We start from the raw sequence: 25,684 nt of genomic DNA on the forward strand, positions 1-25,684 counted from the left end.
TCTTTAGCATGAGCAGACTCACCTCAAAATGTAACATTAATTTATCTGGTCTACTTGCTGTCATTGTTCTTTCCTTTTTTTTTTTTTTTTTTTTTCCCCCTATTCTTGGCCTTCATTTGTATTCTCTGAAGCATATGTTTCATGAATTTGATGTGTTTTCCCTTACTACTCTTCTTCTTCTGAGTGATTCCATGATTATGCTTTTCATGACCTATGTTCCTTGAGACAGTCCAGAATGTTCCCTATCTCTACATTCCTACATTGGATGTTCTATCTCAGCCACAGAGAGTAAAATAGAAAGTTTGCCCAGATTCATCTTCAGAATCCTCTTCATTACAACAGAATATTCCACTTTTCCATGTGTTATAGTCATTCCTGAATTCTAAGGAAAGAGAGGAATGGGAAATCTTTGCTCAATGAGTTTTGTCAATACTACAGTTTGGAAGTCATGCTGAAAGAGAACCAGTCCCAGCATGGAATGATTGTGTCTGCTGGATAGATCCTGGAAATTGGGCAAAATATAAGGAAATATTCATTATGTATTTTCCAACTGATATGATCTCTCAGTTGAGAGATGAGTACCATGAGAGGAATATAAAATTGAGCCTCGGGTTCATTTTTTAATATTTTATGTTTTATTTTCTTTCTTTCTTTCTTTCTTTCTTCCTTCCTTCCTTCCTTCCTTCCTTCCTTCCTTCCTTTCCCCAACCCCTCAATTCTTTTTCTATACTGCTTATCCTTGTCATCTTTGTGAAATTTGACTCTGAATCTGTCATTGCCTTGAAATAGTCATTCTCTGGCAGGATTCAGTACAAGCATCACATCCTCTATTACTTCTTTGATGATCGCCTTCTCTGCCAGAAGAATTGACCATCTTTTCCTTTCTACTAAAGCAATGTGAATATAAGACGTATTACCAGCCTCTTCACTCATCTTGAGGGCACTGTGCATTATTTAATGGCAAATTTGGAACTGAGTCCTGGACCTCAGATATAGACATAGAAATAAATTTTCAGACTCCATATAAATATTTGAAATAACAAAATCCTGCTTAACCAACCCCCATGATAAGCCTCAGTGGTATGTGGGATATAGACAGATATATTAAAAGCCAAACCTACTGGTTTATTATTTTTAATCTAGCTAAATATCTTGAATGGGAACTTAAGTGTTACATGCTTAAATTATAACATAAAATATTGTGATATCTAAATGACTTGTTTGATCCATTTGAGCCTCCGATTCTCCTATTCATAACTAGTCCAATGCACTACAAATATTGTTAACTTTATTCTTTAACACTGTATAACTGCGGTGCTCTGCTTGGAACATTATCTTAAACAAGGAGCACACGGGAAACAAACCTTATTTTCTGTGCTGACAACATTTGATATATCATACTCTTAGATAAAGTAGTAGCCTGAAGTAAATATTGCTTTTTAAATATTGGAAAAGGTGTGTGCCTTCCCCATTAGAAAAGACAAATAAAAATAAACAGAAGAAAAAGAAATTATGTGTGAGTTATTCTCCATCTCCCTCCCCCAAAGCAGGGTCTTATCTTTTGGGTACATTTTCATCTAATATCTTTCCACTTATTGTGTTTCTATGACATTTTTTACTCATTTTTTAAAAATATATAGGATGCATTTTAGCTCTAATTTTTCAACTCACTTTCAAATACTGTCGAAACTAGGAGGGACCAAGAAGGTGATCCCATTCTGAATGTCTATTTTACTTACTGAGAAACCGAAACTACACGAACGTTACATACCTAATAAAGCAGAGAGCCAGAGCTTGGTTTTTGATGTCTCTAGAGAAAATTAAATTCTGCTCTGAAATTGAAACACATTTATAAAACTCAATTATTGTTTATATTATTCATTTTGGGTTAGTTTAGCTTTAGTGATGGCATGACATGATTAAAGAAATAACTTTACATAAATAGAAGTCTAATATTTTGTCTCCAGTGTGCATTAGGTTTTATTAGATTTAGTCATGTCATGCATTCGTAAAATCTGGCCAAATATCTAGAGTAATATAAAAACAGAATGAATCCTGCTTAGGAAGAAAGTTCGTGGTATCTATCATTTCAGCAAATTGGTTAGTTTAGCGTACTGGGGGGAAAAGGGAAAAAGAATCTTCAATTGTGATGCTACACATTTCAAAACAACATTCAAAGGGCTTTTGAGGGCAGGAAATCCATCCTGTCAGAATAACGTCAATGTTAGTCAATATCATTAATTGTATTCCTTTGTGTTTAGAGGACTGACAGTAGTCACCCATCATCTTTAGGTCAAGGAGTGACAAAGAATAATGCAGGATCCTGGAAAAGACATAGACAAAGTATACCCAAGGGCTCAAAGCTCCTGATGTTTTTCTGTAAATTAGAAACCTAAATCTCCAGAGTAGAGTTTCCACTTACACCTACTGCAATGTAAGCCTTTTATTTCCACTCAAAAACTTTAAAAGTAATGGCTACAATTTACTTGCCATGTTCTTTATCTTGATTCTTCCCTTCCCCATCATTTATGCTTAGGTGTGTATATATAGAAGCTTCTTCCTTTCTCAACACCCATCTCCTCTTGCTGAGCTCAAACTAGGTAACAACCGCCTATGTGGGATCAAATGTTATACTCCAAGCCTCTCATCATGACAACAGTGAACACATCAAGCAGGAGGAGGGAAAGGTGGCTAATTTTAAAGAATAGAAGCTGTGATTTGGACACAAATAGGTTAGTAATAATCCCTGAAGTACCTGCCAATTTTGAACGGGGTGGGGGGAGCCAAATAAGCAGAATGATTATGATATAGTTCTTCATAAGGACTTGAATATCATTTGTTTTATGACATCAAGGCAAAGAGGTTGTCCACTGCATATGAGCATGCCTCCAGGGAGAGATGACCTCTGATATTTTTGGCAACCAAACCTGTAGTAGAAGTTTTCCATGGTTTCTGGCTTTGGGCTGCCTGTAATCCTTTCCCATTGGACCTAACAAGGAGGAGACACTCATTTTCTATGACAATGGAAATAGGTCCTCTGCCTGGACCTATCTGGCCCCCACCCCCTCCGAAGCCTCTCTCCGCTAAAATAAGCATATTTTTACTTCAAACTTTTCTGACATGGCAGGTCTTTCAGGCTTTCTAAACCTTTTTGGTTTAGATGTTTGGAAAGGTTATATGTTATATGATGTTTGGAAAGGTTCTTTCTAGAACCTTTCCAATGTGGTAAACTACCTTCAGTGGGGATGATACAGAGGTGTGTTCTGACTGAGATTAGACTCGTACTAACATGTTACCTTGTCCCGATTGATACTTCGCTATGAATTCACTGCAATATTCACTTTCTTTTGGTAGACTTCTCTGGTAGACTTCTTTTGGGTTTACTGCCTATTATACTATCTCCTATTGCTTATGTTATTTCCAAAAATCTATTATATTGACTTAGAATTATACAGAAGTGAATTGTCTTACCTAGATTTCTGTTAATTTCCATTTAGATTGTATCAACCATCCCATTTTATTAAAGATATCTTTGAATCAAAAATGAACATGAAATGCTCCCAGAGGACAAGAGGGAATATTTGGCTCTTGACTCTCTAGTTTCTTATGGCCATTTGGGGAGAGGATGTTGATTTCTTCTGGTTTTTCACCAGTGTGTGCAAAGTAGGATATTTTACTAAGGGCCATGATCTATGAAGCTTTTAGGATTTCCCAGTCTATTTCTCAGAAGCTTGACTACAGTCTTACACTTTTTAAAAACGTGTTTTACTGTGAATATTTTTACATATATACAAAAGCAAAAAGAACAGTATAATAAATTCAATATACCATTCTTTGACAATTCATTTGCATTCAACTGTTATTAATACCTGACCAATCTTGTTTACTCTGTACCTCTACTTACTCTACCTGCATTGTCTTTTTTTTTTTTTTAATTTTATTTATTTATTTGACAGAGAGAGATCACAAGTAGGCAGAGAGGCAGGCAGAGAGAGAGAGGAGGAAGCAGGCTCCCTGCTGAGCAGAGAGCCTGATGCGGGACTCGATCCCAGGACCCTGAGATCATGACCTGAGCCGAAGGCAGTGGCTTAACCCACTGAGCCACCCAGGCGCCCACCTGCATTGTTTTGTTTTTTTTTTTTTTTAACAACGACAGTATAGTATAATATGGTTAGTTTGGGGAATAATAACAGAATACTTCAAAATTATAATAATTTAGGTAAGACTTATTTTTTTTTTAATTTTATTTATTTATTTATTTATTTATTTTTTTCCCAATTTATTTATTTTCAGAAAAACAGTATTCATTATTTTTTCACCACACCCAGTGCTCCATGCAAGCCGTGCCCTCTATAATACCCACCACCTGGTACCCCAACCTCCCACCCCCCCGCCACTTCAAACCCCTCAGGTTGTTTTTCAGAGTCCATAGTCTCTCATGGTTCATCTCACCTGCATTGTTTTTGAGTCAAGTTTAGAAATCATATTTTATTTCTAAACATTTTATTATATATTTTAAATGATAAGATCTCTTTATTCTAACAAATCCACCATGTCATTGTCATAACTAAAAGGCATTATCAATACTTCCTTAGTGTCATCAGATATTCAAGCAGTGTTCATATTTCCAGAATTATCCTTTATAACCTTTTACATATTTTTTTCTTTGCATTTTTCATCATTCATTCATTCATTCATTCCTTTTCCCTCCACCCCCTTCCTTTCTTTCTCTCCCCCACCCCCATTTTGTTTCTTTGAATCAGTATATGTATGGCAACTGGTTTGTATATTTCTTGTCTCTTAAGTCTTTCTTCATCTCTGTCATTGTGTGTGTGTGTGTGTGTGTGTGTGTGTGTGTGTGTGTGTGTTGTGTTTTCTTTTTTGGTATGTTGTTTTTAAAGGGACCATATATATATTTTTTGGTCTTGTAGTTTTTCCCACAATATGAATTTTCTGACTGCATCCACATGGTATCACTTAATATGTTTTGTGTTTCTCTGGGATTTCCTACAATTTATTAGTGAGATGTATGGATTCGTTTAGATTCATGTTGCTATTTATTTGTTTACTTTCACAAGACTACTTCATAGGTGGTGCTAGGCTGTGTTTAGCCATCAGGAGGTATATGATGTTTGGTTGCCTCTCTTTCTGGGACATTAGAAGCCCTTGTAAATCATTGCATAAACCTATTATTCCATTAGAGGTTGTATGATGTTCATATGTTAATTATATCATTCATTTCCATTTACAAGCTGGAACTTACATAAAAAGAAACATTCTCCTTCAACTATTGTGTTGCCATGTTATACAGATTTCATAAGAAAAGTAGGGTAGATAGTCACTTCCCTTTATATGTCAGTCATAAAATAATGAAGCAGTTCTCTAGTATCTCCCAACAGTGACCAGTGGAGTGTGTATGTGTGTTGTGTTTAGTATCTCTGTGCCCTCATAGATTCTATCTATGACACATATTCTGTTTATTGGTCCTTATATTGTCCTTTCTTTGGCCCCTACCCATTTTGTTTGGATTCTTACCCTTTTTCAAAGACTGTTCATCTCTGATGATGTCATTACTTTCTGATCTCCCAGGGTCATGTTTATATACAGAATATTGAAGAAGTTGTAAACAGAGACCATTGTCTCTAATGGGTCAAGAGATCAGAGTATCTTCCTTGAAGGAACAAGAGGAGGCACCTTCAGAGCCAAATGAATATATATTTTGCTCTCTAAAGCAAAGAAAAGGTTTTTAATTAACCAAGAAAGAGAACTATGGTTTAATACTTGGTTTCATACTCAAAGATGAAACTTGGGGTTGCTCTTGTGGACTTTTCTTGGATCGTGGAAAAAGTCTACTGCTAAGAAATAATAATAATACTGTAAAATCCCAGCCAACCAAACTAACAGTTTGAGATTAGACATTTGTTTAATGTGTTGTTGACCCTGTGTTCCATGTCTATAATAGTGCCCAAATTATGTAATCAGAGAGACTAGTATACATTCAAATTATGATAAAAATATCACACATTTGTATAATATTTTGAACTTCCTTCAGTGCTTTAACATACATTATCTCCATTTGATTGCAGTCTTTATGACAGATGTTTAAGGGGAAGAATTCACTCAAGGATTATGGTAGTAGATAATTCCTGGGGAAATCTAAGTGAATGTTTCTTCTCTGGTTTAAAGGATGACAAAATACATGAAATAGTAGACAGAAGTCTTCTGACTTCATTCCAGTAGTTTTGGTATTGTATGGGGGAAAAAAGGAAGTTAGGGTTATAAAAATATAGTAGCAAATTTCTCTCCCAATATATATTATTTTTATAATATTCATACTTATGAGCTCAATTGGATACACCAAGGATTTTTGTGCCATGATGGATGTCAACATGGTGATTTCACTTACTGCTTTCACAAGTTTGGATGTTTTCCCCTCTTATGTTTCATTTATCTCACTTAAAAAATTTTTTCTGGTTTTTTTTTTCCCCAAATTCAGTAAGAAGTCACAGTACTGAATATCTCCAACTATTTCAGTGACATGTCTGGAAAATGCAGTAACATCTTTCTGAAATCTATTTGCCCAGAGCTACACTTCTGGGCTTGAAAAAACTCTAAAGAGCCGTTTGTACTTAGCTTCACCTTTACTATGGCACTAATCACTGCCTTATTTTTCTATTACGGTTACTGTTGTTGCATTCTTTGTCTCTACCACAAGATTATGATTTCCTGTCCTAGTTCAACAGATACTTATGGAATGAGAGACAGACTATATTTGAGGCATAGCCTTAGATGGTGTGCTGAGTGTTGAGAGGACGATTGTGACTCAGCCCCCACTCACAAGGAGATCCAGTTTAGTGGCATTAGGGGAAGGGGAAAGATGCATAAAGACAGTCACATCACAATGCAGTAAGTGCAGTGGTGAAGATCTGTGAAGTGTAACGTGGGAGTAAAGGAGGAGAATGCCTGACCCAGCCAGAGGCAGGCAGGAGCTAAAGTTACTGTCCTTCTACTCCAGGTGCTTAGCACAGTACCCATGAGCGTAAAACAAGACCTCATTGTTTATCTCAACTACAGTTATGTTGAGATTCGTTACTGTTCTGTGAGACCGGTGATTACCGTGTTCTCACCAATTCATTTTCATCAACATGACTTCTTTTACAGAATATAATTCTTAAAAAAAATTTGTTGGACACCTTTTTCCAAAAAGGAACACAACAATATAGAGGATCTAGAAGCAGCTTCTGCTAGGATTTGAAAGCAATCTGAAAGCATCTTTCACCATTTCAGTAGCCATGGTTGGTGCAGCTTATTTCACTAAATGGGTTGTATTTCTCTTCCTGCCTTCCCATAGTACCAGATGCCATTACCATAACCATGAAAGACTTTCTTTTTTTGAACAAGTGGAGTGTCACCTATTTCTGAAAAATTGCCAGAACTGATTCTGAATTCCAGATCTTGGGCTTAGCATCACTAAGCTGGACAAGGTAGGGTCAGCTGTCCTTCTTATTATTCTGTTATTCTCACTAAATAGGTGGTTTGGAAAACTCTGCTTTCAAAATCTTTTCAAAAGGAATTGCTGATCAAAGAATTTTCCATTAAATAGATGAGAGTATTGACCTTAACTGAAAGATCAAATATTGACATGCCACCTCTAAGCATCTAGATCCTAATGGCCTCTGCCTACAAAGCCCTTTGATATAGCTTTCATCTTCAAATGTACATAAACTGTGAGGTTTGGAATCTGCTAAGGTGTCCTAATTACAATTAGTTGTTTTTATGGCTACCTTTAGCAACATTTTTTACATCAGATTATTTTATTTGAATGCTTGTAATTACAGGAACTCCAAGACTCCAGAGGCTTACTATATCTACTTTTTGGCTAATAGTTGGCACTTGTTAAGTGATTAATGAGGTCAATGAGTTATCCAATATCCTTTACTTTTCCAACCACTGACACTTACTATAATGATGATGCATTTCAGGTCTAGAACACCCTCAATGTCCATCAAGGACTGTTGAGAGGAAAGTAAACCTCTACCCTTCAGTGACAGTTTTTAGGAATTTGCCATTTTTCTGATTTATTTACATATTTTTTTTCCTCAGTCTCTGCTTTGTTGTCCTCCTTCCAGTTTTATTTTTAGGTGAGTATTTCCTCTGCTCCTCTGCTCCTATAAATTTCACAAAGCTAGTGTCCCACTCCATGTCCCAAGATAATTAAATATTATATATACATCAGGCTATACTTAGATAAAGAAGAGCCTCAGCCCATCTGAGATATGATGGAGTTAGATTAACAGTCTCTACCATATTCTCTTCTAACTTCTCATTAAACAAACAATGATAAGTAAAAGAAAAGGATATTCAATTATATTTGGAAATTTTGGGTGATGGCTAACAATTTGACTGGGAAAATTATCTACTGTTTGTTATACATGGATCAGCTTTTATGCAGAAATCACAATTAGTTCATTAAGTTCATCTTATTATCAGTTTAGTCAACAAAATATTGTGTACACTTGAATTAAGGGAAACCCAATACTGAGCAGCTGCTTGGTAGAAATTTAGGATTGTCTTCTGAGCTTTCATGTCATGTTTTTTCTTTGTACCTTGTATACTATTTATACTTCATGGGAGATGCTATTCCTGCACTTAGTTAGAAAAAGCAATTCCTGGAACAAAATAGGGCATGTGTGAACATAAATAAGCAGTTGGGAACCCTACACAATGGGGTAGCCTCTCCTTAGAAACCTTATGTGGATGAAGGAGCTATCAGCAAATGAGAGAGACCTCAACAAAGGACTTGTTCAAGGGATATACCATATATGGTCAAGAAGAACTACAATTAATTAAATTTCTTTAAAGTAAAAATTCTTGTATAGTTGGATAACCATGACATTTAAAGACAGATGAATGGTGTAGGTTGGTAGTAAGAATTTTTGTAGCTAACAAGGAACAGCCACTTGAGTATTTGGGAAAAATTGCACTTATTTGAAATACAGTTCCACAAAGCAAGAAACAAAATTAGAATGCATCTTCTTTGTCATCCCACAAAATTATGGGAAGCTTAAACACACATTTGACAGCCCTTAAGTTGGTAATTGACAATTTTTAAGTTTTTTCCTATTCTCCTGAAACTGTTCCAAAAAATAGAAATGGAAGGGAAACTTCCAAACTCATTTTATGAGGCCAACATCACCTTGATCCCAAAACCAGACAAGGATCCCACCAAAAAAGAGAGCTATAGACCAATATCCTTGATGAACACAGATGCGAAAATTCTCACCAAAATACTAGCCAATAGGATTCAACAGTACATTAAAAGGATTATTCACCACGACCAAGTGGGATTTATCCCAGGGCTGCAAGGTTGGTTCAACTTCCGCAAATCAATCAATGTGATACAACACATCAAAAAAGAAAGAACAAGAACCATATGATACTCTCAATAGATGCTGAAAAAGCATTTGACAAAGTACAGCATCCCTTCCTGATCAAAACTCTTCAAAGTGTAGGGATAGAGGGCACATACCTCAATATCATCAAAGCCATCTATGAAAAACCCACCGCAAATATCATTCTCAATGGAGAAAAACTGAAAGCTTTTCCACTAAGGTCAGGAACATGACAGGGATGTCCATTATCACCACTGCTATTCAACATAGTACTAGAAGTCCTAGCCTCAGCAATCAGACAACAAAAGGAAATTAAAGGCATCCAAATCGGCAAAGAAGAAGTCAAATTATCACTCTTCGCAGATGATATGATACTCTATGTGGAAAACCCAAAAGACTCCACTCCAAAACTGCTAGAACTTGTACAGGAATTCAGTAAAGTGTCAGGATATAAGATCAATGCACAGAAATCAGTTGCATTTCTCTACACCAACAACAAGACAGAAGAAAGAGAAATTAAGGAGTCAATCCCATTTACAATTGCACCCCAAACCATAAGATACCTAGGAATAAACCTAACCAAAGAGGCTAAGAATCTATACTCAGAAAACTATAAAGTACTCATGAAAGAAGTTGAGGAAGACACAAAGAAATGGAAAAATGTTCCCTGCTCCTGGATTGGAAGAATAAATATTGTGAAAATGTCTATGCTACCTAAAGAAATCTACACATTTAATGCAATTCCTATCAAAGTACCATCCATCTTTTTCAAAGAAATGGAACAAATAATTTTAAAATTTATATGGAACCAGAAAAGACCTCGAATAGCCAAAGGGATATTGAAAAAGAAAGCCAAAGTTGGTGGCATCACAATTTTGGACTTCAAGCTCTATTACAAAGCTGTCATCATCAAGACAGCATGGTACTGGCACAAAAACAGACACATAGATCAATGGAACAGAATAGAGAGCCCAGAAATAGACCCTCAACTCTATGGTCAACTAATCTTTGACAAAGCAGGAAAGAATGTTTATTTTAAAAATGAAATCAAAATTTCTAATCACTGAGGAATTGAAGTATGTAAAACCTAGACTATAACACAAGGTAGATGACAAAGGAAAAATTAAAGGAGTATAAAATTTCAAGTGTAAAATTTAGGCAAGTATAACTATTATGACAAAATATTAAATGGTAGAACCTACTTTTTTTGGAATTGTATTAATATCAACACATGAGACACTTTCAAGATACATAACACAAATATAGAGAAAGAACTGACAGGAAAGGTCAATAATATAAACAAGAAAAGAGTCCAATTTATTAATCAGACAATGTAGAAGTAAAAAAAAAATAAGGCAAAGAGAGTCATTCTATGTCAACAAAAGTATTATAAAACAGATTTAATTTCTACTGTGTTACCATTCAAAACATATTATACAAATCCTATTAGTTATGTTTTGAGATGATATGTTTTGAGGAGGAATCTCTTTGTAGAAGACTTTCATTCCTATTGTCTAGTACAGATCAACAAGACATAACACTGATTTGGATGAGATAAAGGAAGCTCAAAAAACACACATCTCTTCTCATAGAATACAATTATGACTCTAATTGAATTGCATGAATAGTTTTGGTTGGATAATATCTTCAGTTTGGGAACTTATTTTAATTTAGAAGTTGGGGGAAATTTCACAGACTAAAATAAACTGGTGGCATTAACATTTTTAAGAACAACCAAATACTGGTGCACCATCATTGTCAAAGGTAAATTTGGGCATGGAGGCATGAGATGTTTATTCCGTACAGTTGACATTACTGTTTTGCTTCACATATTAATGACACTTGCTTGGTTGTTTTGTTTTGTTTTCTGTTTATCTCGCCCCACCTCTCCATGTTACAGGATATCCTTTCCTTGTGTCTTATTTGGGAAAAACTAAAGAGACCACTACAGGTGACTGGGACACAGTTACCATTTTATTGGCAAATAAGTACCACTATTTTTGATACTTCACTTTAGAAGATAAGGAAATTAGTGCCTCCACCCTTCTTTTACTTGTTCTGCAGTCCTACCTCATAATTTTGGCCATCTCTACTTTTGTTTTAATGCTCCTAAGGTTGATGTTATTGATATTATGTTATATAGCTATCATGAAGTCCTTTTAGAGTATGTGATTTGTCTCTGGATCGATACTAGAATTTCTAAAAACTATATTGAACAGCACTGACATTATAGGACCTGTGAAAATACTATTTATTGCATTTCTTATTTCTTAGGTTACTCCTTGGTTTGTTATCCAACTTCATAAGGAAGAGTGTGTGAGAGAGAAATTTTTCAAGTTCTTATGTATCTGAAATTACTTTTAGCCCACGATGACCATTGACTGATAATTTGGTAGAATATAGAATTCTTGGTGAAAATTATTTTCATTTATCGAAAGAACTTCAAAGCCATTGCTATATTGTTTTCTAGGATTTAGGGTGACTGATGGCAAGTATGCCATCAGTTTGATTATTTCTTTTTGGACTATTGTTTCTTTCTATTTTTCTCCCTGTGGTTTTAGGATCTTTCTTTATCTGGGATGTTATGAAATATTGCAATAATATTCCTAGAGCTAGGTCTTCCTTTATTTGTGTGGATGGCCTTTTCAATCTGGAAACTCTGAGAAAATTTCAGTTATTTGTCCTTTAATAATGTTGGTGGCATTTTTCTCTTTTCCCTTTTAGGCAGGTGTTCTCCTGGATTAATTTTCTGGCTTTTACCTTTAGTCTTTTCTATTTCTGTGTTTTGTTTTTTTTTAAGATTTTATTTATTTATTTGACAGAGCGAGATCACAAGTAGGCAGAGAGGCAGGCAGATAGAGAGAGAGAGAGAGAGAGAGGAGGAAGCAGGCTCTCTACCAAGCAGAGAGCCCGTTGTGGGATTCGATTCCAGGATCCTGAGATCATGACTTGAGCTGAAGGCAGAGGCTTAACCCACTGAGCCACCCACGCGCCCCTCTGTGTTTTTGTTTTCATATTATGGATGATTTTCTCAATATTCTTTTTTTTTTTTTTTAAAGATTTTATTTATTTATTTGACAGAGATCACAAGTAGGTAGAGAGGCAGGCAGAGAGAGGAGGAAGCAGACTTCCTGCTGAGCAGAGAGCCTGATTCAGGGCTGGATCCTAGGACCCTGGGATCATGACCTGAGCCGAAGGCAGAGGTTTTAACCCACTGAGCCACCCAGGTGCCCCTGATTTTCTCAATATTCTAAAACATGTATTTATTTTTCTTTACCACTCACAGGGTTTGTTGTTGTTGTTGTTGTTGTTTTTTACTACTCATGTTTTAAAATTTCAAGAGTTTTCTTGGGTTCTCTGGACTTTTTTCATTGCTTCTTGATTTTTGAGATGAACCAACTTTTCAAAATCAGCTGAAAAAACTATTTGGAGTCTTTTAAAAATTACAATTTCCCCCCAATTCATAATTATTCTCTGGGACATTTTTCCCACTGTTTACCTTGGTCTCTTTTCTTTTTAATCTATCAAGTTTATATGGCATCTTTTGACTGCCCATTAGAGAAGATAAAAAATTCGGTGCAAGTTCCCTGCCATTACCTCTCCTCTGACTCCTGGTTTTTGTTAATTATCTTTATATTGTTGAAGATTATGACAACAACATTTTTTGTCTAAGTAATGAAGTCTACTGAGCTTTTTTTTAAAGGTTGCACCTAAAGATTTAACTGCAGTAAAACTACATTTACATTTTCATGATGATAAAATATTACACACAGCAGAACCAATGTAATGTGGTTGTAATATTAAATCATTAGGTAGAGCTGACTGCTCAAAAGTGAATTTTGAAGAGTCATTTTTCAAATGGATTACTTTTACATTCCTTTTGAATTTATTTAGAATCATCAGTGATTCTCAAACTTAGTTGCATTCGGCAGTGACCTTGAGAATTTTGAAAAATACTGATATCTAAGTCTCATCTGCAGACATTCTGAATTTTTTTTTTTCATTTTTTTTTTTTTGGCCAGAGTTTGGGGTGGGCAGTACAGGTACAGGGGTTTAAATCTTGCAGCTCATACTCTTTTGATCTATATCATTATTTATTTCCTACTATTTCTTCTATCCCATGTTGTTCCCTTTTAAATATTTCCTCTTTTAAAAAATTCCACTGAATTTCCTTCAAGTAGATTTTTGATAATTTTTGGGGTAAATTTTTGTGTCCTTGTTTACTAAAAATGTCTTACTATAATGTTATATTTGATCGACAGTTTAACTCCGTACATATTTCTAAAGCCAAAGCATGCTCAAACAAATTATATTTAACATATAGTAATGATGATGGTAAGTCTGATGTCAGGCTGCATTTTTATTTTTGTAGGTTATATTATATCATTTTTTAAAAAGCTTTTAATAGTTTGTTTTCATTCTTGGGGTTTTGAAATTTCAAAAGTATATGTCTTGCTGTGAGTCTATTTTTCTTAGCACTAGGAAGCCTCTTTCAATGTGAACATTGTCATTCATGAGCTCTGAGAAATATCCTCTGACTTTCTTGGTAATCTCTGGTCCCTTTTTCTCCCTTCATCCTCTGTTTCTGAAACTATTTTAGCAATGTCCAATAGAAATATAACGCAAGCCACGTATGTAATTTCAGGTTTTCAAGTACTTATATTAAAAAAAAACTAAAATGAAAAAGTGAAAAGAATTTCAATATTGTATTTAGCCTCATCTAACAAAAATTATTTTAATATATAAAACAATTTTACTATATAAACATTGACATTATTAATGAGACATTAAATTTTCAAGAGTTTTCTCCAGTTCTCTCACCTTTTTTCGTTGCTTCTTGAATTTTAGTATGAACCAACTTTTTTTATTTATAGTAAGCTTTGGAAGTATCCTGTGTAGAACAAAGGAAACAGTCAACAAAACAAAGAGACAACTCATGGAGTGGGAGAAGATATTTGCAAATGACATTATGGATAAAGGGCTGGTATCCAAGATTTATAAAGAACTTCTAAAACTCAACACCCAAAAAACAACCCAGTCAATAAATGGGCAAAAGACATGAACAGATACTTCTCCAAAGACACACAAATGGCTAACAGACACATGAAAAAATGTTCATCACCATTAGCTATCAGGGAAATTCAAATCAAAATCACATTGAGATACCACTTTACACCAGTTAGAATAGCCAAAATTAACAAGACAGGAAACAAGTGTTGGCAAGGATGTGGAGAAAGGGGAACCCTCCTACACTGTTCATGGCAATGCAAGCTGGTACAGCCACTCTGGAAAACAGTATGGAGTTTCCCCAAGATGTTAAAAATAGAGCTACACTATGACCCAGCAATTGCACTACTAGGTATTTACCCCAAAGATACAGATGTAGTAAAAGAAGTGGCACATGCACCCCAATGCTCATAGCAGCATTGTCCAAAATAGCCAAACTGTGGAAGAAGCTGAGATGCCCTTCAACAGATGAACAGATAAAGAAGATGTGGTTCATATATACAGTGGAATATTACTCAGTCATCAGAAAGGATGACTACCCACCATTTACATCTACATGGATGGGACTGGAGGGGATTAAGCTACGTGAAATAAGTCAAGCAGAGAAAGACAAGTATCATATAATTTTACTTGTATGTGGAACATAAGGAATAGCATGGAGGACCACAAGGGAAGGGAGGGAAAATTGAATGGGAAGAAATCAGAGAGGGAGACAAACCATGAGAGACTGGACTCTGGGAACCAAACTGAAGGAGGGTTATGGAAGGGAGGGGTTGGGGAGATGGGGTAACAGGATGATGGATATTAAGGAGGGCAGGTGTGGTGATGAGCACTGGGTGTTATACAAAACTAATGAATTGTTGAACACTACATCAAAAAATAACGATGTACTATGTGTTGGCTCATTGAACATAATAAAAAATATTTTTTAAAAAAGAAATATCCTGTGTAGTTTATAATTATGACATATCTCCTTTCAGACTAACCACATTATTCCTTTTTTTAACTTAAATTCAATTAGCTAAAAATATATGTATATATGTATATGTTTGTGTGTATATATATATTACATATTCTTTATTCATTCATCTATCAATGGACATCCAGCTTTTGCTTTTATCTTGATGAAGTCCCTATAGTTCATTGTTACTTTTGTTTCCCTTGCCTTTGGTGATGTGTCTATCAAGAGTTGTTGCGGCTGAGGTTGAAGGGGTTTCTGCCTGTGTTCTCATTTAAAGCAATCAGCAGCTCTGTGTGGCTACTATATTGGCTAGTGTCATTCCATTCTAAGAAGTGGATATTGACCTGTTTGGAGTTCTCCTTGTCTCTCACTTTTTCAACATATGTTCCATTTGTTTTGGTTCTATCATCTGCACAATTATAAATGTTAATTTTCAAATTACCAACTTGAACATTAGTACCATCCATCTTATTATTTCATGTATTTGCTAATCTTTCTTCCTTTGTCCCTTCCTCTTTGTCTCCTCTTTCTGTTTCTCTATTTTATAAATTTATTTGCCATATATTATGTCATAGCATCCTGTCTAGCTTATGGATGCAATATTGTCTTAAATCTACCTGAGGATAATATTTATATTTTAAAAAATAATTTTTAGAATTTCCATTTGGGGTCTAAATTGCCTATTTCACCCAGGATCAGTTTTGCTTTGCTTATTGCATATTGTTTTATGTAGGCAATTTATCTTAAATATGCAATGAATATTTGCTTTTAGTACATATTTATGAATGAAGGATTTGATTGATTAGTGTAAGTGATGGGCATGTCTTCTGAGAGGGATGACCATGTGCTCCCTATAAATACCATATTGACAGGTAGGTTTCCCTGAAGCTGCATTGGAACTTAAAAAGGCAACCTTCAGGGGCGCCTGGGTGGCTCAGTGGGTTAAGCCGCTGCCTTCGGCTTAGGTCATGATCTCAGGGTCCTGGGATCGAGTCCCGCATCTGGCTCTCTGCTCAGCAGGGAGCCTGCTTCCCTCTCTCTCTCTGCCTGCCTCTCCATCTACTTGTGATTTCTCTCTGTCAAATAAATAAATAAAGTCTTAAAAAAAAAAAGGCAACCTTCAAAGCAATGGAAAGAGTGTAATCTCAAGTCTGAGTGTGTGTGTGTGTGTGTGTGTCTGTGTTGTATATGTACGTGTATAAGCTCTTGGACTATTAAATTTCCTGGGGATGAGGAAAGTGTCTTTTTTAATCTGTATTATACACTCCCGGATTTTTATACCATATCTGATACATAGTAGGCATTCAGTAGCTCAAATTAATACATTTAAAATAATAGTTAATAGTAGGCATTAATAATTTGAAGTAATATTTTTATTCCTCTTTGCTGCTTCTTTTAGTTTTCTGTCTTTTGCTACTTGATCTTTATTTTTTATTTATTTTTTTATTAAATATTTTTATTTTATTTATTTGACAGACAGAGATCACAAGTAGGCAGAGAGGCAGGCAGAGAGAGAGGAGGAAGCAGGCTCCCTGCTGAGCAGAGAGCCTGCCGTGGGGCTCAATCCCAGGACCCTGGGATCATGACCTGAGCCGAAGGCAGAGGCTTTAACCCACTGAGCCACCCAGGCACCCCTTATATTCTCTTCTTACTTGGAAGTTATATAATTCTACTGATAGTTGCTTATATAACTTAAGAAAGTGGTACATTTAAAGCTATATTTCAAATATAAATGGGCTTCATATGTGTATGCATATATATGTGTAACGTCAAACATAAAAGCAAATATATTGACTCCTTTCATAACCCATAATAAAGTTAGTTCATTGATATAACCTCTTTTTCCACTTCTGAAAGGCATGTCTATGATCTTAATGCTAGTCCATTACCAACAATTCATTATTTCTATTAAATACACAGCTTTCTTTAGGGATTTACAAAATATTTATCTGTCCTTATTAGGAATATTGTTATTGATCTTCTTACACATTTATTCAGATTTAATGTTCTCTGCCAGAACTTTCTTTTTATAATTAAAAAAAAAAAGATTTATTTATTCACGTAGAGAGAGAGCATGTGGGGAGGGAAAGAGGAAGTGGGAGAGAAAAACTTTAAGAGACTTGCTAAGCTCCGAGCCTGAAGTGGGCTTAATCTCAAGACCCTGAGATCATGACCTGAGCTGAAACCAAGAGTTGGATGCTCAACCAACTATGCCACCCAGGGGCTCCTTTCTTTCCATAATTTAACTACTTAGTCAATTAGAATTTCTGTATTCTAAGGCAGCTTTCAATTCCCAGGATTTTCTGTCTTCGCATAGGAGTGAAATAAGGAAACATTACTGTTATAGTTTCTGATTTATTTTGTTTGGTTAGGAAAATGTTTTCCAGCTTATGAAAAATATCTTCCAGTTGGAATACAAACTAAAATAGTTGTAGAATTGTTGAATTACATATTTTTGTTCCCAACACATTGTAGATCAATATCCTGGCATCTAACATTGGAAAAAAATCAGAGGTCAGCTTTATGCAATTTTCTTTCTGAATTCTATGCACATACTGCTTGGGTGATTAGGAAATTCTTTGTTTTAAGATTTATATAAATTCACTGAGATATGGTTTAGTTCACATTGCTTTCAATTGTCTTGTCTTTGAATCTGACTTTTTAGGTCTTCTTTTATTTCAGGAAATTTTTCTCATACTTTATACTTGAAAAAAAATGTTTTCTCCTGTGTATTTTAACAATCCATAAATTGGATCCATTGCCTTTTCTTCTGAGTGTTGTTTTCTGCCTAGTGGCTGTGATCTCTTTATCTTTTTACTCTGAATCAAGGAAAACCTTTTGGTGAAAGTCATATTTAAACTGAGAACTCAGCTATGAGAAAGATCTGGCCAAGGAAAGGTATCAACACATGGCTGTATACCATGGCTATATACCAGGCTACATACAAGATCAGGGACCAGAGAAATAAAGGACATGGTTGCTATCTTGAAATAGCTTATGACATAGTGAGGCATCACAATAAATGAACACACAGTACAATATTCTGGTAAATCCTAGAAGAGTGGTATACTCAGTAATGATTCGGAACTCAGAGGACAGGCATCTAGCATGGCCAGGGGACAGAAGCTTAGATAAATCATGCGAGAGTTGGTATATCAGCTGAGTTCTAACAGAGGGAAGGAGCCATCCATTTGGAGAATGACCAGAAGGCTGTTCCAAGGAAAAAATAGCAAAATCGGCAGAGCCTTGAGGTGACAAGAGAGCAGGCTGCTTTCAGGAAGTGCACTCTGTAACCGAGCTTCTCAAAAGTGCTCTGATTAATTTGGGGATCTCTAATGGGCTAAATCTTTTGTTTTCTAGCACTGTATAGCTTTGGGTCCTCTCCAGTCATGAGAAATGTAGCTCTGTATTTTGCATGTGTTCATTTAAACAAAGCGTTTTAATGAAAGCTGCAATATCCTTGGAACATAACTACCTCATTGCATGAGCTTGTTCTGCATTGTTGCATGTTAAAATGAATCATTGTGTGTAACACTTACTCCATACCGGGAGATTACTCTGTAGATCCATATTTGGTTAGGTTTATTGAGTTTGGCTCATGGTATTAGCATTATTACGGAACTAATAATGGATGTATGTTTCATTCTCCACTGGCAAAGGCATTCTAGTTGTAATATTGAGCAATAGCTCAAGAGATATATTCTATAAAAATATCCCATTTCCAGTCTCTAGTGGAAAAATAAAAACACTCACTCCTCTGGCATTAAAAATTTAAGTTTACTGAAGTGAATTTAATTTTGTGACTAAAAGGGATATTTTATTGAGTCATGCCAGGTAAACATTTGGGGAAAAGTTAGGGGAGAAGAGAAACCAGGGTTGGTACCAGGAACTAGTGATCAAGTACTCAGCTACTAGGTAAGCTTCAGTATCACCTGCAAGATCTATCAGCTGAATAAGAAAACTCATGGGCCTCAGATTCAGATAAGGAATTTGTCTAGGACACACTTGGATCCCAACTCTGTTCCTGTGTTCTCTTTCCAGAATATAATATGGAGAGGTACTAATGGAGCAGGTTTAAAAGACGTTTGTGAATGGTCAGTTCAGTGAACCCTACCCATGGAAAGCCTGTTTTTGTCTTTATGGTTCAGAATATGTTGGAGGGAGAGCAGGGGCTGTAGCTGCTATTGCTTTTATTTGGATAGATTAAAATCTCTGTAAAAGGCTTTTCCCTTCAACACACATGTTATATGATTAGAGCATCTTCAGAGTTCACTGGATATTTGAGGGAAATCTATAGATCTCTAGGCTGTCATGGAGGGAGCCAGTTCCCTGGGCTGTTAGGAGAAATTTTATCCCTGTCCTCATCCCAACTGACCACTTATACTCCTCAAGTAATTTTCTACCTTTTTTTTTTTTTTGATGTTGTTCATTTATTATCTTTTTCACCTGGTACCTCAGAGGGCTTTGAAATAATAATGTTTAGCAGCAATTACTAAAATATATCTTTAGGGATAGACATACAAAAGAGGGATCTTATAATATTTATCCCATAAATATTTGTTGAGCAGCTACAATGAGCCAGGCTCTGTTTTAAATGCAGGCAATCAGTAATAAGCAAAAAAAGATAAGGTTCCAGACTTCATGGAAGTTTTGTCTTAGTATTTCCACACAATCTAGATAAGTCATAGGATCAAGTAGGGGACATTGACAAGGCAAGCCTTCATTAATCCCTGGGTTCCCTGCTCTCATATTTAGTGTTCAGAGCACACAGAAGTTGGGGCAGTTGCTTTTAGATGGTAAGTGCTAAAGAAAGCATCTGTGACAGGGAGCCATAAAAGGAACTTAACCAGGAGCCCTAGCTAGAGAGTAAAACATCCATGAGGTGGGTGGCTCATTCAGTTAAGCATCTGACTCTTGATCTTGGATCAAGTCTTCATCTCAGGGTTCTGGGTTCAAGCCCTGTGTTGGGTTCTGTGCTGGGTATGGCGCCTACTTAAAAAAAATTGTAAGAAAAACAAGAGTAAACTATTTGTTGTAGGAAAGATAGCGTAACTTCAAATTGCTTCACAGACCTACCTGAATTTTACGATCTTTAGTCTCATTTTTAAGTACTTGTTTTCTGGGGTGTCTGGGTGGCCTAGTCGGTTGAGTGGCTGACTCTTGATTTCAGCTCAGGTCATGATCTCAGGCTCTGAGCTCAATGGAGAGTATGCTTCAGGATTCTTTCTCGCTCTCTGCCCCTCCCCCAGTTCGCATACTCTCTCCAACCTAAGTAAGTAAGTAAGTAAATAAATAAATAAATAATTTTTGTAGTACTTATTTTCTTTTTTTATTACCTCATTACCCTTCCACCATTAAAATGGCTCAGTCACTCTATGTTCCTTGTCTCCAGGGATAGATAAAACAATATAATTCAAATAACAAAAGACTTTCTCTCCAAGCTGTGTTTTAAAAGCCTAGCTGCTGAGGAAAACTAAAGCACACCCAACAAAGGTAAGAGAATTGGGAGAGTGGAGTAGAATCAATTGGAGGCAAATCCTCAATTTCTCCAGATTGGCTATCCCCCTGGATACAGCCTAATATGAGGAAGAATTCCCCCATGAGTTCTCTGGGATCTGAGAACAAGACTGAAGTCATTTCCTGCTGAAAGCTCCAAGGGAAGATGTTAGGACCTTGGAGAAGAAATGGCAGGCAGATGCATCTGGGTGCAGGTGGTTTCATGTAAGCTTACATCTCCTAATCCCTAGCACATTGTCTAAGTAGCAAAATGGTTGCTTCATACCTAAGATGGGAGAGACATGGTACAATCAACCCGAAGGTGCCATGTGAACTGAAATAAGTAGCATTTCTGTAGCAGCCGGTGTGATCAGCTCTTCAGGGACCAGGAATAATGACAGGTGCCTTAGTGAATTCGTGTTTGGTCCGGCCATATTGATCATCTGGTGGTCAATTTCCTCACCTCTACCCCCAGTAATGTCAGAGGAGGTCATCCTGAGAATGTGACCACTGGTTGACCAAAGAGCTGGACCCAGGCAATTGTAGACTCCTCCCCCCTTGTCTATCCTTAGAATTTATGTTCTGCCCACTGTCCTACAGTGGGAGCCATTTTCAAGGATTTAGCATTGAGAGAGCAAGGTGTTGAGACCATCTGGACTGAATATGTGACCCAATCCCATTAAGGCCTCTATATAAACTTTTAATCTTCTGGAGCGCAGGTGCAGAGATCTAATCCTCTTGCAGCATCCAAGACAAGCCTTGTAAGTAAGTTTCCTTTCCACCTACTAATCTGGGGAAGGTCTGTTCTTTCTTGTCTCTCCCTGTCACCTGTATAGAGAAGCCTGTTTAAGATTTCACCAGGGGAACTCTCGAGTTTGCAAACCAAGAAATACATGCATATAATCTCTTATATCTGATATCTACGTAGACCCCTTTTAGCAGAGACAAAACTCCAGTTGAATAAAGGTGCTAAATAGAAACACAGGAAGGGAAGAAAGGAAGGAGAGACAGAGAAGGAGGGAGGACCAAGGGAAGGAGGGAAGAAGGGTAGTCAGGAAGGAGGAAGAGGTAGACACTGTGTGGACTATGATTCCTTCTTTCTGTGTTTCTGTTCATCCCTGTCTCAGTGTCTGGAGGTCATTATGGGAAGGGTCTTGTAGACCTAGCTGAACTAGTTTAGGTCACTTTTCCTACGTGAAGGATAGGAACTGTATTTCCAAGTTTCATGGATCTAGCTTTTACATAAAAATATGATTTCTTTTGCCCAAAGGCAACTCTTAACCCCTAACTCTAATTCTACAATATTCTATAGCACTGTTTCTCCATTCTCCAGTCTCTGCCTTTTAAGAGAGTAATAACACAGATGCAAGAACAAATATAAAATAAACTAAAATACTTTAATTCTACATTCTGTTTTTGCATTTCACCACTTAGTAGAAACATATCCTTAGTATATCATAAAATATGATATTATCTGTGTGCATGGGGCTCAAGTCTCCTTTGAATTGTTACTTCTTACTTGTTCTAACTTCACAATCACTGTCTTAAGTTAGTTTTTATTTATTTATGTATTTATTTATTTAAAGATGTTATTTATTTGAGAGAGAGAGAGAGAGAGCGTGTGAGCACATGGGTTGGGGGGGTGCCAGGGAGCAGAGGGAGAGGGAGAAAGTCTTAAGCAGACTCCACTCTGATCACGGAGCCTGATACAGGGTTCGATATCAGGTCTCAGATCACCATCTGAGCCAAAATCAGGAACCAGAGGCTTACTGGACTGCACCACTCAAGCACCCCAGATTTCCTTTATTAATAAGTAAAGACTTTTTTAGAGCCAGTGATTTGGGGGTGGACAAGTGAGGGGCAGGAAGTCATAAAACAGAGAAAGGGACATAGTGAGCATGAATTAACATTGTTAAGGATTACCTCTTACATTCCTTCTTGGGAAGATATGTCTCATACTAAGCGGGGATTAAACTTCTCTACATTTATCTCAGTTTAATCATATCTCTAAGCGCCTCTCTAATTGATTTTTTTTATTGTTCCCGCTTTTTGAATTATTAAGATCTGATAATGCTTAGTGAAGAACAAATCTGAAAAGACAGGGATGGTTCTTGCTTAAGAGATACACAAAGGGAACACGGGACACTGTTATCAAAAGCTTTTCAGACTGTTAAATGAAATGCAAGGTTAAATAAGAGAACTGTTGGATTTAAGCTTTTGGGAAGATACGTGTTTGTAGCGGTGTTGCATAATTTTACTTTCACTTCTGAATTTTATATTTAAAATGTACCTGTGAATAATGAGATGTTTGGACTGATAAAAGCGCCCTGAGGCCGAAGGGAGAGGCAATGGCTCATGCATATGAGATGTGGGAGAGAGGGCTGGTGTTAGTTATCTGGAGGCTTTGGTGATATGAATTTATTTGGGAAATCCAGCTAGGGAATGACTCTGTCTGGAAATACCCTGGTGTTTCTATTTCATTTCTGTCGAAGGGAATATGAACAGGGTGGGTGAGAATTGTGATCATCAAGTAATCAGTCGAAGTAATCAGAAGAGAAAGAAAGGATGATTGTAGGGATCAGCTTCACTAACTTGTATTTTATTAAAGAAGGCCCATGTACCCTGTCAATGACTTATGGTTTGTTTTTGTTTCTTGTTTTGTCTTGTTTTGTTGTTGATGTTTTTTTGTTTGTTTGCTTTTGGTCCCTCGGTTTGAAGCTAGAAGAAGTCATCTCAACATACTCTCCATGCCTGTGGATTTCTGACACTGTTGCAGAGAAGCTTTTCTGTCCCTGGACAGTGATCTGCCTTCTTCTTTACTCTATGGTGTAAGCCCTGGACAGAGTATCACTAATAACAAAGGATTGAGGCAGACAGGAAATGCCACTATGAAAATTTTCCTAGTGGGTGTTAGATTGACTCAAAATTATCCCTCTCAAATTGGAAAACAGTGTATAATGGACAGGCAAATTAGTGCCTTTAAGAAATGGAGTGGTAATAAAGAGCGTACTAGGAGGAAAATAAGCTAATTCTCAAGAAAGGTAATAAAAAGAATGGTGAGCTAAATTTTCCTCAATTTTCTACGATGGAGTTGATCCTCTCTCATGTCAGCATTAAAAGATACAAATGTCACTATTTTACATAGACTGCTGATGTTGTTGACTTAAATTTCAATTCTTTTTTTTTTTAAGATTTTATTTATTTATTTCACAGAGACCACAAGTAGGTGGAGAGGCAGACAGAGAGAGAGGAGGAAGCAGGCTCCCCACTGGAGAGAGAGAGCCCCATGCGGGGCTCCATCCCAGGACTTTGGCATCATGACCTGAACTGAAGGCAGAGGCTTTAACCCACTGAGCCACCCAGGCGCCCCTAAATTTCATTTCTTATGTATAGTTGCTATGTAAATAAAAGACAAACAATGGAAATACCATTTCATCTTAATGAAAGCATCTAAAGAAGGTGGTAAGTGGTATTACTTATAGGCACCTGCATTAAGACAGAGTTGTGTCTATTTCCTTTCAGCCCTATTCTTGCTCAAGACTGACGTTCACATTCTGTGCTGCCATTTGGGTTTCTAGCTATTTAAAGTAAAAGTTTTTATTAGGCTTGATGCTACTGTTGAATATCCATAGCCATATTTTGGCAAGGAAATCAGAGCCTGGCAGCCTTTTTCAATAATTTCCTATAATGTAAGAGGGCTTAATGCCCCCATTATAGAACTGATTCTATTATGCTCTCCTCTCCAGAACTAATGGAGCACTCGACTTATTCATGTTAAAGAAAATGATTGAATATGAAAAGCTTCCAGACCTTTCTTCTTGCCAGGATTAAAACTGCTCTGTCCTTTATGCTGACCAGAAAAGTCACCCCTTAATTAAGTTTATTGTTATTTTTCACCTGCCAGGAAGTCCCGTACAAAGCATATGAAAGTACATTTGTTGAAAATCATTTTAGATCTCTTTTTGAAATCCTTATTTTTGTTTTATAATGTGCAGTAATACAGTTAACATTTACTGAGTGCTTAAATCATGACAGATATTTTCCAATTCTTCTTATGAATTGACTCAAATAATTCTCACAAAAATCCTCAGAGTTATTTACAGTTCTTTTCACCATTTTATGGAGGAAGAAAATAAGACTCAGAGTTTAAATAGGTAGTAGGGTCAGGATGTAAATATACACCATATGAGCCCTTAACCACTCTGCTAAACTCTTTTCCCATTTAGCTAAGCACGTGTGAAAGTGAATCAAGCTAGTGAGTTGGTAATCAATTCATTTATTAAAAATTTACCAAGTGACTATTATTTGTGATATAATCATAGCAAAGTAGGCTGAATAATAACCTAGATAAAATATAGTTGCTTAAGTAGGTGAACTTTTTATCCAGTGATTGAGAAAGGAAAGTACAAAGCTAATTAAAACATGAGGTGGTGTGTCCAGAACTATAGACAAGCAACAGCTAAATAGCGGGTACAGAGAGAGAAGTATATTGTAATTATTTTTGTGGTGTCAGGCAATGTTTTATGGGGAAAGTAACATGTGAGCATACTCTGGAAGACTAGCAAAATATTTTGACCAGGAGGGTTATAGAGATGCAATTTCTGGGTAAAGGGTAAAATATGAACCAAAGAAAGGAATGTCAAGGTTTGTTTGTTGTTTCATATTTTTAGTAAGGCAGAGGCATTAGTTCGAGACTTTTATAGCATGAAAAGTACTATAGCATCATATAATGTTAGATTTGGATGTGTTCACAGAGATTATTTACTCTGCATAGCTGTCACTGATGTAGAAATGAAAGCCTAAAGAAATATTATGTACCTATTGCATT

At 36.3% G+C, this 25,684-nt stretch overlaps 1 long non-coding RNA gene across 2 annotated transcripts in view; it reads left to right on the plus strand.

Moving 5' to 3' along the window:
- The window catches only part of LOC122905106, a 47,076-nt gene extending 23,388 nt beyond the window's left edge, over positions 1–23,688 (plus strand). For both annotated transcript variants that reach the window (XR_006384318.1, XR_006384319.1), the window contains exon 3: positions 23,575–23,688. This is a non-coding gene — a long non-coding RNA (uncharacterized LOC122905106). The remainder of the gene's footprint in view (positions 1–23,574) is intronic.
- The last annotated feature ends 1,996 nt before the right edge of the window (positions 23,689–25,684 follow it).

This window comes from Neovison vison, chromosome 4, assembly GCF_020171115.1.
Source record: "Neovison vison isolate M4711 chromosome 4, ASM_NN_V1, whole genome shotgun sequence".
Lineage (NCBI taxonomy): Eukaryota > Metazoa > Chordata > Mammalia > Carnivora > Mustelidae > Neogale > Neogale vison.